The sequence below is a fragment of the Monodelphis domestica genome, chromosome 2, assembly GCF_027887165.1.
Source record: "Monodelphis domestica isolate mMonDom1 chromosome 2, mMonDom1.pri, whole genome shotgun sequence".
In the NCBI taxonomy this organism is placed as follows: domain Eukaryota; kingdom Metazoa; phylum Chordata; class Mammalia; order Didelphimorphia; family Didelphidae; genus Monodelphis; species Monodelphis domestica.
In genome coordinates, this window is record NC_077228.1 from 125,396,717 (window position 1) to 125,410,724 (window position 14,008).

The 14,008-nt window shown below is 35.6% G+C and overlaps 1 long non-coding RNA gene across 1 annotated transcript in view; it reads left to right on the top strand.

The window, feature by feature from the left end:
* Positions 1–7,502, top strand: part of LOC103104357 (uncharacterized) — a 35,307-nt gene extending 27,805 nt beyond the window's left edge. The window contains exon 2 of the long non-coding RNA XR_461681.2: positions 3,122–7,502. This is a non-coding gene — a long non-coding RNA (uncharacterized LOC103104357). The remainder of the gene's footprint in view (positions 1–3,121) is intronic.
* The last annotated feature ends 6,506 nt before the right edge of the window (positions 7,503–14,008 follow it).

Genomic DNA, 14,008 nt, shown 5'->3' on the forward strand with positions numbered 1-14,008 from the left:
GGCTCAGTCTCTTTTTGTGGTCTTGGGGCTCCATAGTACTCAAGACAAGCCTCACCCCATTTTAGGCTAAACTCCTTTCTTTTGGAACTTCTCACCCTTTTTTATGGCCCATGCCCAATTCCTCATCTATTAACTGATCTGAGCCAACAAACAGCAAAAAGCCAAGCACTGACAAATACCATTTTAAGGATGGAACCAAACTGTCTGTGCTTCATTCACCTTCTAGTTGTGGTTCTGACTCCCCAGAATTTACCACCATGTGCCATCATGTATCTTCTCTCTCCAGTCTCTGTCCCTACCCCCAACTTTTCATTCCCCCTTCAGAACATGTTGTCTTTCTCCATTAGAATATAAACTCCTCAAAGGAAAGGATTATTATTATTTTTTGCTTATATTTACTTTCTCAGTGTTTAGCATAATACCTGTATGAACTTGAATTTTTTTTTTTTTTGGTACTTGCTTGCTGTTGTTACTCATTCTCTTCTCCAGCCTCTAATTGCTTTTCTCTCATGACAAATGATGACCAAACTTGAGCCCTTCTCCTAAAGAGTTGGAGTCTGAAAGCTGTCACATTTTTTTTCTTTTTCTTCTCCCCTTTCTTCCATTCCTGATTTCTTCCTTTATTGACTTTAAAAAGACATAAAGTATACTTTAATTACTTATTGTGCTGAAAGAATGGAGTTTTATATTCATTGTTCCTATCATAAAAAGAGGATATGTATGTGCATAATATATGTGTGTCTGCATCCATGTATGTATATCTGCCCAAGCACACTTTTGTATATGTATAGCAAATATAGTAACATTTTATACTTCTCTATTAAAAGAAAACTAAATTAAGGTTTTCAATAATCTTTTATTATTTTTTCCCTGTTGGTCAATGATCAAAAATAAAATAAAGATTTCTTGTTCCTGATGAACCTTGTTTTTATATCCTTCATATTTAGAAATGAGAAATAGCCAACAGAAGCAGAAGTCCAACATGTTAATGAGGGGTTATTAATATTGTAATAAAGGAGAGGTAGGTATAGGAAAAAGGAGGTAGGAAATAGGAGATCTTCTTGCCTGGCAAAGCAGGCTTAACTAACCTACACTGACTATCTAAAATTAAATTATCTTTCTCACTATCTAATCTAAATCAATGTCTTTATCTCCTCCTTAACCGGTATCTGCATTCAAACTCTCAGAAGTCAGCTGTCACATCTTCTTGACAGAGAGAGACTGACAGACCTCTCAGACCTCCTCTTCCCTCAGAAACAAGAGAAAATGGAGCTCCTTCTTAACTGACTCTTTCTTTTTTATAGTTGGTCTCTTAAAGAGACAGAGTAAAATTAAGTAATTCCCTCAAAAATAGAAATTCTGCTCTTAATGATACAGTGAAAAGAAGAAAACTCCTTATAACAATGTGGAGTCAGAGGACTTAGGTTCAAATCCTGGCTCTTCTGCTTCCTACTTGCATGATCTAGCTCATACCATTTCAATTCTCTGGGCCTCAATTTTCCCATCTGCAAAATAAGGGGTTGGATTAGATGATCCCTAAAGTTCTTTCTGGGCAGATAGGTGACATAATGGAGTGCTGGGTCTGAAGTCAGGAAGACTTTAATTCAAATTCAGCCTCAGATACTTATTAGCTATGTGACTCTGGGCAAAGCCCATAACCCTTTTTTGCCTCAGTTTCCTAATCTGTAAAGTGGGCTGGAGAAGGAAATGGTAAAACCATCCCAGCTTCTTTGCCAAGAAAAACCCCAAAAGGAGTCAGGAAGAGTTGGACAGGACTGAAAGCAAGTGAACAACAAGCACCAAGGCCTTTCTACCACTAGACCCTATAATCTCACTTTTGAATCTAAAAAGTCTTAACCTCTGCAAACTCTTCCATTTTTACTTTTTATTTCTGAATCAAGGATTCCTCACTTTGCTCCAGTGCAACAATTTTCTGATCTCTAGCAAATAAATCCCAAAGGGAGGCAGATTAAAGTCAACAAGTTTCTATTAATTACTTGCTTTGTATAGAAGATTATGTTTGGGGGGGGGCAACTGGGTAGCTCAGTGGATTGAGAGCCAGGCCTAGAGATGGGAGGTCCTAGGTTCAAATCTGGCCTCAGACATTTCCTGGCTGTATGACCCTGGGCAAGTCACTTGACCCCTATTGCCTAGCCCTTATCACTCTTCTGCCTTGGAGTCACAGTACTGACTCCAAGACATGAAAGGTAAGGTTTAAAAAAAAAAAAGAAGATTATGCTTGGTTCTGGGTAAGGTACAGATTTTAGACAAGACAGCCTATCTAAAGGCAAGAGTTATGAAAAGAATTTATATAACTCTTATTATATATATATATAAATAATATATATATATGATTTATATAAAAATTTATATAATAATGAGAACTTTCCTTTATAAAAAGAAGAAATTAATAAACAAGAATTTGTTAAATGTCTATTATGTGGCAAGCACTGTGCTGAGAAATTGTGTATACAAATACCAAAGTGATATAATCCTTTCCTCCACAGAACCTATAAGCTAAGAATTAATCAATCAACACATATTTATTAAAGATCTTCTTTGTTTCTGATACTGTACTAGGCACTGAGGATACCCATTCAAAGAATGAGGGTCCCTACTTACAAAAACCTTGCATTCATATAGGAGAGAAAACAAAAATATATAATTATATCTGTGGCATACCTATAAAACTAATAAATAGAAGTAGTTGCTAACATTTTTCAGCATTGTAAGGTTTGCAAAGTGCTTTACATATATGATCTCATTTGATTCTCACAAAGCTGAGCATTTTTATGATTTCTACTTAATGAATATCATAGGGTTTGGCACATCCCTAAACCATCTATGGTGCCATGATTTACATGGAAGACTTTTGGGGAGGCTAGAGTTCATGCATGGGCATTCCGCATTGGATCGTCAAGTGGTCGAGGCCAGTCTTTTTCCATTGGCTGCCTAGCCAGAACTTTAGGTATTTTTAAAAGAACCTGACTTAGCAGTGGTGGGAGCTGTTTTTGCATTTGAGTCTGAGGGTGAAGGGCTCCTTCATTCATACCGCGTAGCAAGGGGGAAGTCTTGGGGGTCCAATGCATTTGACATTTTGATTTGTTCTTTTCTGTCCTAGGTGCAGGGAGTGGAGTCTGATCTGGCCCAGGAGTGCCCAGTCATGGAAATCTGGAATCCAGGCTAGAGGTTTCAGGCAGCTCAGCAGTGATTTTCAGAGGATATTCCAACCAGAAGAGGCCAGCACTAATGACTTTGGAAGTGAACTTGGTGGGACTAATGCTATGTAATACATGAACCAATTTGTGAGCCAAATCTACTCCTCTCCAACCCCCCAACCCCCACTAAGCCCTTAAGATATTGGAGGAAGAGTTTATTATTTATTTGTTCTTGCTGTATCCTTGAAGTAAATACATCTTTGTAAAACTAATCTGATCTTAAATGGTTCATTGCAATGGCTGTGCCAAGAACTGGGTCTTAAAAATGATAGAGGAACACAATTGGTCCATAGCAGAGGAAAGAGATCTCCCTAGACTCTTCAGAATATTGGAGAAGTGCATCCAGAATCAACCATGTTATACAGATTAGGAATCTAAAGCTGTAATTAAGTGACTTGCCCAAGGTCACATAACTTATTTGAGTCTTGGGAATGATTCAAACCTACTACTTCACTTGACATACAAAATATATAGAGTCATTAAATACAAGATCATTTGGGAAAGAGGACACTAATAGTAATGGGAATCAGAAAAAGCCTAATACAAAAAATGGTGCTTGGAAGAGAAGGACTTCATGAGTTAGGGGTAGAGTCAAGTGTGTGGAATCAAGAAAAGGCCAGCGTGCCTAGATTTCAGGGGTCAGGAAGGCAGGTAATGCCCAGTGAAGTCAGACAGCAAGATTTGATATGGGACTTGAAAGGCTAACCAGATGTATTTATATTTTAGTTTAGGGGCAATAGAAAGTGGCTGGAGTTGGTTGAGTAGAAGAAGTGCACTTAAAAAAATTACATTAACAGTAGATTATAGAATGGATTAGAGTGGTAAGAGACTGGAAGCAAGAAGGCCAAGTAGGAAATTATTTTATTCATTTAGGTAAGAGGTAATGAGAGCGTGAATTAAAGCCAGAAGTCTAGGATGATACCAAGATTATAAATCCAGGAGACTAGAAAGATGATGGTGTTTTTAAGGGACAAGAGAAGTTTGGAGGATTTAGGAGAAAAGATAGTGAGGTCTATTTTACATATGTTAGATTAATGATGTCTCCAGGATAATCAGTTTGAAATATCTTAAAAGGTAATTGTTGATCCAGGATAAAAGTTTAGGGATGAGTGGGGCTGCATATAGAAATCTGGGAATCATAGAGAATACTTAACCTGATAGGAGCTGATAAGGTTACTGAGAGAAAGCATAGTGGGACTAGGACAGAAAAATATCTTGTCCCTATTACACTTGAGTTGGAAGAAATTTACTAGTGTAACACTCAAGAAGATGCTCCAGTGTCCTCCTCTATTTTGAATCTCTGAAGACAAGTTCTTTATACCAAAATAAGCTTCTTATTCTGTTGTTCTATATACTAAATTGGTGAATATGTCCTTTGGGAGTTCTGTAGTGGTATAAGATTAATCATTTCCCCATATATTCTGCATGATAAAGAAATTAGAGAGCTAGAAAATAAAGTACTATCTAAGATTTAAGGAGGAAAAATGTGTTAGCATTTGTTGTGTGTGTGTGTGTGTGTGTGTGTGTGTGTGTGATTAGAAAATCCAAGAGATTAAGTTGTGGGTAAGAAAAATCAATTTTTTTGATCAGACTATAACCAATAAATTAATTGGTCAGTGACATCTCTCTTGATTAACAAAGACAAATTCATTCAGGATTTTGAATACAAATTACAATTTTGGAAGCTTGTTATTTGGCCTTCCCCAAGACATCTGCAATTGGTGGATATCCAATTGGAGGCAGGTTAGTATTTTCTCCCTTGTTCCCTCCTGAAAATGGGGGAAATCACATGTCTGATCATAGGATTCCATCATCCTTGTGGATCTAGATGAAGGAATCAAATCAGGCCCAAGATTGACTTTCTCCATGTATCCCCATGGGGGCACTCAAGGATGTTACCATACTACCTCCCAGACATTCTTTGCCTCAACCAATTTTTTTTTTCATTAGACAATATGGAGCTTATAATCTTAATTGTCCCTATTTTGGAGGCTGCTCTGGGACAGAGAATATGAAGACATTCCTATAATTGTCAGGACACAGGAATGAGAAAAAACCTTGAAAAATGTATTACTAAGCCCTATTAAAAATAAAATAATGTGGTCAGAGCGTTATTTAGAAATAAAAATGATTCCACATTAGGAATAAATCTTCTTAGCAAATAAAGGAAGCCTTTTTGGGGCTTTAAAGGATTGTCAGATCAGGTGAAGATGGAGAGGAAAAGTCTTACAGGCATAGGGAACAGCTTGAAAAAGAACACAGATGTGAGTGTAATTTATATTTTGGGGATGGGGTATGGTAAAGTGGGAAGGAGCTAAGAGTTTCAGTTTGGACTGAGTGTAGAGTGTGTGCAATGTTTAGAAAAGCGTAATAGTGCTAGGTGGTGGAAGGTTTTGATTAAAGGCAAAAGAGGTGGGATTTATTTGGGAAGCAAAAGAGAGCCACTGAATGTTGTTAACTAGACAGTCACATGCCCAGAGTCACAGCTAGTAAGTATTAAAGCCAAGACACAAACTCAAATTCTCCTGATGCCAAATACAGAGGTTTTTTTTTTCTTTCTATTCTACTCCTCTAATTTCTTTCCATATAGTTAAACTTTATTTAACAATCCAGATCATCCCTTCAAAATCAGATGAAGAAGGCTTAGTCTACTCTTTACAAACTTTAATTTGATTTTTAACTTCTAATAGACTTGACCAGAGTTTTGTCATAGAATATGAGATATTTGCATAGCAGGAATGAAAATACTTTACATGGACAGATAATGTTGAGGTTTTCCTATAGACAGCTCACCTACAAGAACCTGAATTTAAAGTCTCCAAAGCCTATTTAGTCAACTTGTTGGATATTTTGTCAACATGGCAATACTTTTCCAATAGCAGAAAAAAATTGATCTTTTCCCTTATACAATTATGTCTTTTTGACTATAATTACTTTTTTTGTTACAACGTTCAAGTTGAAGCAATTCCTCAGATTGTTATTCTATTCCTCTACAATTACTTTATCTAATTTGATCTAATCCAACACAATCAGATCATTTATTAGGTGCCTAACATGTTCAACTCACTGTTAAGTTGTATGCATTCAAAGAAAAAAAATGAAAAACTTTTTTTCTGTCCTCAAAGGACATATTCTTTTTAAAATTTTATTCAAGGATATTTTATTTTCCCAATTACATCTAATAATAATTTTCAACATATTTTCTGAACTTATAAGATCCAAATTGTCTCCTTCCCTACTTTCTCTCTCCCTCTCAGAGATGGTAAGCAATTTGGTTTGGATTATACATGTATTATCATGCAAAACATACTTCCATATTGGTCATTGTTGTAAGAGAATACTCATTTAAAACCAAAACCTCCAAATAGAACTATAAATAAATGAATGTGAGATAATATGCTTTAATCTGCATCTGACTCCAATAGTTCTTTATCTGGAGATGGAAAGAATTCTTTGTCATAAGTCCTTCAGGACGGTCCCAAATCATTCTATTGCTGAGAGGAGCTAAGTCTTTCAGAGTTGATCATCATACAATCTTGCTGTTACTATGTACAGTGTTCTCCCTGTTCTGCTTATTTCACTCTGCATCATTTCATGTACATCTTTTCAGCCTTTTCTGAAATCATTCTGCTTATCATTTCTTATAGCACAGTAGAATTCCATCTTGACATATACCACAATTTGTTCATCCATTCTCTAATTGATGAACATAGGCTCAATTTCCAATTCTTTGACACCACAAAGAGAGGTTCTATACAAGGTTATTTTATTTTTGTACAAGAACCTACAATTTTTGTAGGTGGTTATTTCCAATTTTTTATTGTCTCTTTGTTACATAGACAAAGGGCTTCCAGTCTACAAGGGTTGGGAAGAAAATGTGTAATTTTATGAAAAATTCCAATATAAATGCCATTTTGGTTAAGATCTATATAGCTAAATGAATATTTTTAGTCTCAAAACATCTTATGTAATTAAAGTTAACCTTGGTGATTAATTTAGTAAGTTTATATTTGTAAAATACATTTGAGTAAAACTGACTTGAATAGTGAAATTATAGATTTTTGTATTGTGTTTTCTCATGCTAAAATCAAGCCTTTAATAGACACAATATAACATCAATTGCATGGTTAGATCTCAAAAGTAATTTCTTATTTCTGGAGGACTTATTTGTCTTGACTGGCAAATATGTATATAATTTGTGCTGTAGGTTTTCTAAAGATTTGTGAAAGGAGAGGTTTGTATATTCTAGTTTTAATTAAAAGGACCTTTATTTAGAGCCATAAATAGTGCTTTGGATTGATTTTTGGACAAAACATTCTGAAAGTTATTTGAATATGTTAAAAATGCTCAATTAATTTCATCATTTTGGCCATACATCTCATTGGATTGGATTTAGATCCATTTTTATTATATTTTCATTCATGACATATGTAAATCTATCCAGATAGGAATACAATGACCAGATGACCCTTTCAAAGTTCCATACAGTTTGGTGAATCTAAAGTTAGTTATTTTACATATAAGCATAAACCTATACTTTGAAACAGCTAATCAAAAAACATATCCATAGAAAGCCAACTATCCAAAATCAATATCAGATTAAACATTTCTTCCTAAAGCACCAAATATTTGTAGAAATACAGAAAACTCTAATAAAAACAAAAAGCTTAAAAAAAACTTAATATTACTTATAGTAAAGATTTGTTTCTTTCATTCTCATGTAAAACCTTTAAGGTCACCTGTGTGGTTATTTGCATTCATTGTGCCATCGACAAATATAAATTAAGCCACCTGCAAGAAAAAGAACTTTAAATCTAGACAATGGGCAAAGACTGTACCCAAAGGACCCATTCCTTCTAAATGAGGCTATAAAAACTAAACATGACCTAAGCATTCTTCTGCCCTCCAAAACTCCAGAGTAAACTCAAGATGATGGTAAAGCCAAGAAAACATAGTACCTAGATGAAGAAAAAAGGATGTTTCCGCTATATCTTTAACCTGTGAGGACCCAATACAAGCACCCTTCTCTTCTCAACATCCTTAGGTTTGATTGTCATGGATAGAATACTCAGCCAGAGGAGTCACTGGGCCAACCCAATCGGATATTTCTTTTGTTTACCAGATATTATATGAATAGTGGCATATATTGTTTCTCAAGAACCATATGAAGAAATTAAAACAAAGGAAAAATAATCATACTTCATACTTAAAAGGAATTTGTATCAAGAATAATAAAAATAGATAATAACTGGTATAATAAAACTATGTTAACTAAAATAATAAATACACTTAGTACCTACAAATATTTTGATGTATAAGTTAATATTATGCGACTTCTCCAGCCCCTCTCTCAATTAAATACATAAGAAGCAAGTTGGAGAGTACCATTGTGAGCTAATTTTTATAGCCAAATGGTATATATAGGTTGAAGGTACAGTTAGTATTTGGACAAGAAGATTATTCTGTATGTGTTGTGTTGCAGGGAAGCAGCAGGTTTTGTTGGAAGAAATACTAGTCAGAAGGACCTGGATTTCAACCATAGCCTCCACACTTATTAGTTTTTAATACTGGAAAAATTATTTATCCTTCCTGATCCCCACGTATCTTCATTTATAAAACCGGGGCAATAATACTTGTATGACAACAAAGAGAGTGGCTGTGTGTGTGTGGAAAGTGCTTTGTAGATCTTAAATCACTATATAAATTTGGGTTATTATTCTAATTTATTTGTTACTTTATCATTGAATTCTTTCCTTTTGGGCTATGCAATAGGTAAAGTTTAGGCAGAAATTTCTTTCTTTTGGAATTTTAGGGGCTAAATGGGAGTTGCAGTTAACTCCTCTCTCTCTCTCTCTCTCTCTCTCTCTCTCTCTCTCTCTCTCTCTCTCTCTCTCTCTCTCTCTCTCTCTCTCTCTCTCTCTCTCTCTCTCTCCTCTCCCCATCACAATAGGCAATATTTAACCAAAAGACATATGTCTATATAAAATTATGTCTTATTATTTCTATTTATCAGTTCTTTCTCTAGAGGTGTACGTACACAAGACATTCTTCAGTGTTTATATTGCTATATGTGATATTCTCTTGATTCTGTGCATCTCACTCTTCATAATTTTATGTAGGTCTTTTCATGTTTTTCTGAAATGAACCTGTTTGTCATTTCTTATACCGCAGTAGTATTCCATCACAATCATATGCCATGACAATCTGTTCACTTTCCTTGTAGAGACATCTTAGAGTCCCTAGATTCCTTCAAAGCTCAAACAAAGCAAAGACGCCTATTTTTTTTTTTCTGAGTCTGGAGGCTGATCTTTCCAGTTTCTCCTGCCTCCAAATTACTTTGTATTTGTTTTAAACATACTTATAAATATATCTATTATCTCTCTGTTGATGAAACAAAAGTATTTTGAATATGGGGTATTTTGTTCGTCCTATTTCCAGGTTGCCCTCCTTCCTTTCCATTCTTCTCATAGTTTATTCACTGTCATGTACTCTTCACTTCAGTGACACTAGCCTCCTTGCTACTCCATGAATGAGACACTCCATCTCATGACTGTGGGCATTTTCTCTGGTTGTTCCTACTGCCTGGGATGCTCTGCCTCCTTATTTCTGTCTTGGCCTCCCTGGCTTCCTTTAAGTCCTAGCTAAAATCCCACCTTCTACAGAAAGCCTTTTCCAATACCTCTAAATTCTACTGTCTTCTCTCTGTCAGTTATTTCTATTCTGTATATTGATTGCTTGTTCTAATGTTTGCTTCTTGTCTTCCCTATTAGGCTGTGAGTTCCTTGAGGACAAGAACTGTCATTTTTTAGAAATCCTCAGCACTTAGCACATCATCTGGCACATTGGATGTGTTTAATAAATGCTTATTGCCTAATGAATCTCATGTTTACAGTGGCCAGCACCTAATGCGTAATAAATTTTTGTTCATACCTCTGGGATGGAACTAAACTTCTTTGAGTTCATAATGTTTCACCAGTGCTATGGCCAAATCCAGACTTCCCACCCTTTCTCTCATCATCCACGTGAAAGAGGGAGCAATAATTACTCTTAATGGCATTCATGGTTTGTATATTCATTATCCTTTCTGAATGTCACAAGAAAACCTTTTTAATTTTAATCCCAATCTTAATTATTTCTTGTTTATCCTGCACATAGATTGTTCGTCCATATTAGTTTGCTTTGTTGTCTCCCCCATTAAATTGTGAACATCTTGCAAGCAAAGATGGTCTTTTACCTCTCTTGTATCCTCAGCTCTTAGCGTAATGCCTGGTACATTGTAGGTGCTTAATAAATATTTATTGACTGATTAACTAAAATATACTACCAACATTAAATATCACCACCGAACAACAATCCAAGTTCAATACTTTATAGACAATCAGTTCTTCCCTTTCCTTCAGTACTCAATCCAAATGGATGCCAAGTTGTATCAATTCAACCTCCTAGATGTCTCTTACATTTCTCCTTTTCTCATCATCACATTTGCTTTTACTTAGGCTCTTATTACTTCTTGCCTGGATTATTGTAATGGCCTCTTAACTGGTTTTCTTTCTCCCTCACCTACTGATCCTCCCTTTGCATGCGTATCAACCTAAGTTTCTTAGGTATGACCAAGTTATTTTCTTGCTCAAAAATTTCAGTAGTTCTGTGTTGCCTAAAAACATAATTTGTTTAGTCTAGTTTTACTATTGACTCTGTTCTACCTTTCTAGACTCATTTCACATTATTTTCCTTCATGTAGTCTTCATTCCAGTCAAATTAGTCTGAGTTCATCTCAACATTCCACATTCCCATTTCCATAGCAACTCAAAAGTGGTCCCCCATGCTTAGAAGGCACTTGCTTATTACCTCTGCCTTTTAGAATTCTTAACTTCTTTAAAAGTTCAGATGATGTGACACCTCCTCAGGGAAGCCTTTCCTAGTTCTTTATTTGTTAAAGACTTGCTCTCTCCTCAAATGATTACATATATCCTTATCTATGTACATATCATGTCCCCCAACAGAATGTTGTCCTTTGTACTTGAAGAGGACCAAAATAACATAAATATACTGTTGTAATGTAATGTTTCTGACTGTGGTTGATCAGAAAAATACAAGATTGAAAAACTACATCAGGTGAGGCATAAATAGCCTGTATTAACATTTGGTATCCCCCTAAGAGAATATAGATTTCTTGTAAGCAGGAACAATCTACAAACCTTGTCTTTTGTACCTGAAGTGCCTATTAGTGTGTCTTGTGTATAGTAGGGACTTTGTAAATATTTGTTGAATTAAATAGATTCTGTCTTTCGTGCAGCTAGCTCTAGACTCTTACTGGCTTCTATTCATTTTTGTAAGGTAGTGTTTCCTAATAAGTCTACCCCCATTTGACTTATACCTATACCCCAGTGTGAAACTGGGTAACTAGTACATTTGGGTCTAGATATTCATTACACTAAGCAAACAATATTAAAGAACTGGCAGAAGCATTTTATTGGAACAGAAAAGGAAACAAAAAAAAAACCATTTCAAACATTTGCAATATCCATTCCCCAGATTAATGAATTTTCATTTTCTTCCTCTATAGCTCTGTACAGAGAGGAAGCTTCCCCTCATTTGGTTTCAGTCTATAAATCTGGGAAAGACAGAAAATTGCTTTGTTAACTGTAAACCCTGTTACTTATTCAATCTCCAACTCTGCCTTCTGGTAGAATCTCTCCATGTAATATTAGGAGACCCTAGCATTCTTTACACTTTTGGCACTTTACTTTCTCATTGTTAGTAGCCCAGGCAGAAGTCAATTTATGATTTTACTACATTTTGTCCCTCTGTTCTCAGCAGTTCCAAACTCTCCAGATATTTCGAGTCTTTTTTTCCATGTGGCTCCATCTGGGTTTCCTCCCTTACCCATGATTTTCATCTTTTTCCCATAATGAAATACCCCTTATGCTTAAGCTCTAGCCTCCTGGGAAAAGAAGCTCTGGTTGGACAGACTTGTGTCTGCCACCTAGAGCACTGGGAAATATAGACTTGCCATTGTCTGACCCCTCATCCCATAAATAATAAATCATTATTTGTATTTATATTTATTTTAGTTTGGTTGGTTCAACAAATTTGCTCAGGATCCAGATTTATCGAAAGAGCTAACTTTTATTCTGAATCATCCTGTTATTATAATTACCATGAATTTTTTATGATACAACAGGATTCTAAGAATTGCCCACAGGGAAAGTGGACCCATTAGAGCAGACTTACAAATAAGAACAGGCAACTTTTCAGGACACAAAATTTTTTTTTATCAGCTTCTCCTTCTTAGGAAGGGTACCTACTCAGGTAGCAGAATACACTAAGAGCTCAAACATATCCTACCCATCCTGTACAATTCTTGTCCATATTCTTCCATAAATTTGCCACAGGGGTACACTCACTGTGCCAGAGGCCTTGCTTTTTGTTGACATAGGGAGTATGCTATTGGAGCACTTTGTTGACTCCTTGTCATCCTTCCCCCTTCCTATGTGGCCAGCTTATCTTTGTTACTTTTTGTATAATTCCTTTATGACATCTTTTTACGCCAGTTATTTTTCAGACCTCCTCACTGGTTATACTGTAAAAGAATGTGCCTCATCAGCCTGTGACTAATAAATATTAATTGATTGATTGATCTCTCTTGTACTTTTCTCTTGTTTTCTGTATGAAATTCATCTGTATTTTTTTCCTTGAGAATTCTCTAGTCCAATTTTTGCTCCTATATAGATAGCAACACCAGTAGAATGTTGGTATTAAAAAGAAAGACCCATGAAACAAAACAGAACATATGAAAGTCAAGTTATTATGGTGATCAACTGGCTATTATAATAATTTAGCAATGTGGAGTGGTGGATAGAGAGCCAGTTTCAGAACTAAGGAGACCTGTGTTCCACTCCAGCCACTAACACATATTGACTGGGTAATTTTGGGCAAATACATTAAATTTTGTTTGCCTCAGTTCCTTCAACTCTAAAATGGGATTAATAACAAAACCTATCTTCAAAGGTTGTTGTGAGGACCAAATGAGATAAAATCTGTAATGCGCTTAGCACACTGCCTGGCACACAGAAAGCACTTAATGAAAACTTTTCTTCTTGTTTCCTTCCTCTCAATGTTCATTAAAAAAAAAAAAAAAGATGCTACCCTCCATTGGTTGAGAGAATGTCCTCACAAGAAGTTCCCTATACCAGTAGAATCATGGATCCAGTCCCAATCCCTATCCTATACCTGGTTTATGCTTGGGTCACTAGTAACAATTGGGTAATCATCTATATCTTTATTACTCTATACTTGTAAATATACATATGTACTTTGAGGATGAAAATGCCTTGAGTGTGGAAGCTAAATATTTTCTACCCAGAGAAGTTTACCCCAATAGTTAGGCTGTCAGATCCTTATTCCCTACATCGATGAAGGGAAGTACTGCTGATTTGGGGTGATTAACAGATACTATGGGAGAGCATCCTTGTAGGTAAGTCTCTACTAAAAGTCCTGAAACAAGAGGGCAAACAGACTGGTATTCTTAGCTAAGGAAGTACTTGTAGAGTAAACAAAATCAAATAATTAGAAGTAGAAGTTATGAAGTTCATGGCTACTGTCCAAAACTGGGAGGACTGGGGGAATAAGGGAGTACAAAGTAGCTTAAACAAAATACTATGATACTATAAAGAAAATATTGGATCAAATCACCCTCTAGACACAGCCCATCTATATGAATCCAAAGGAAAGGATCCTGTAAATTTGGACATGACAGTGGGGAAAAAAGAGAAACTACTTATTTATTA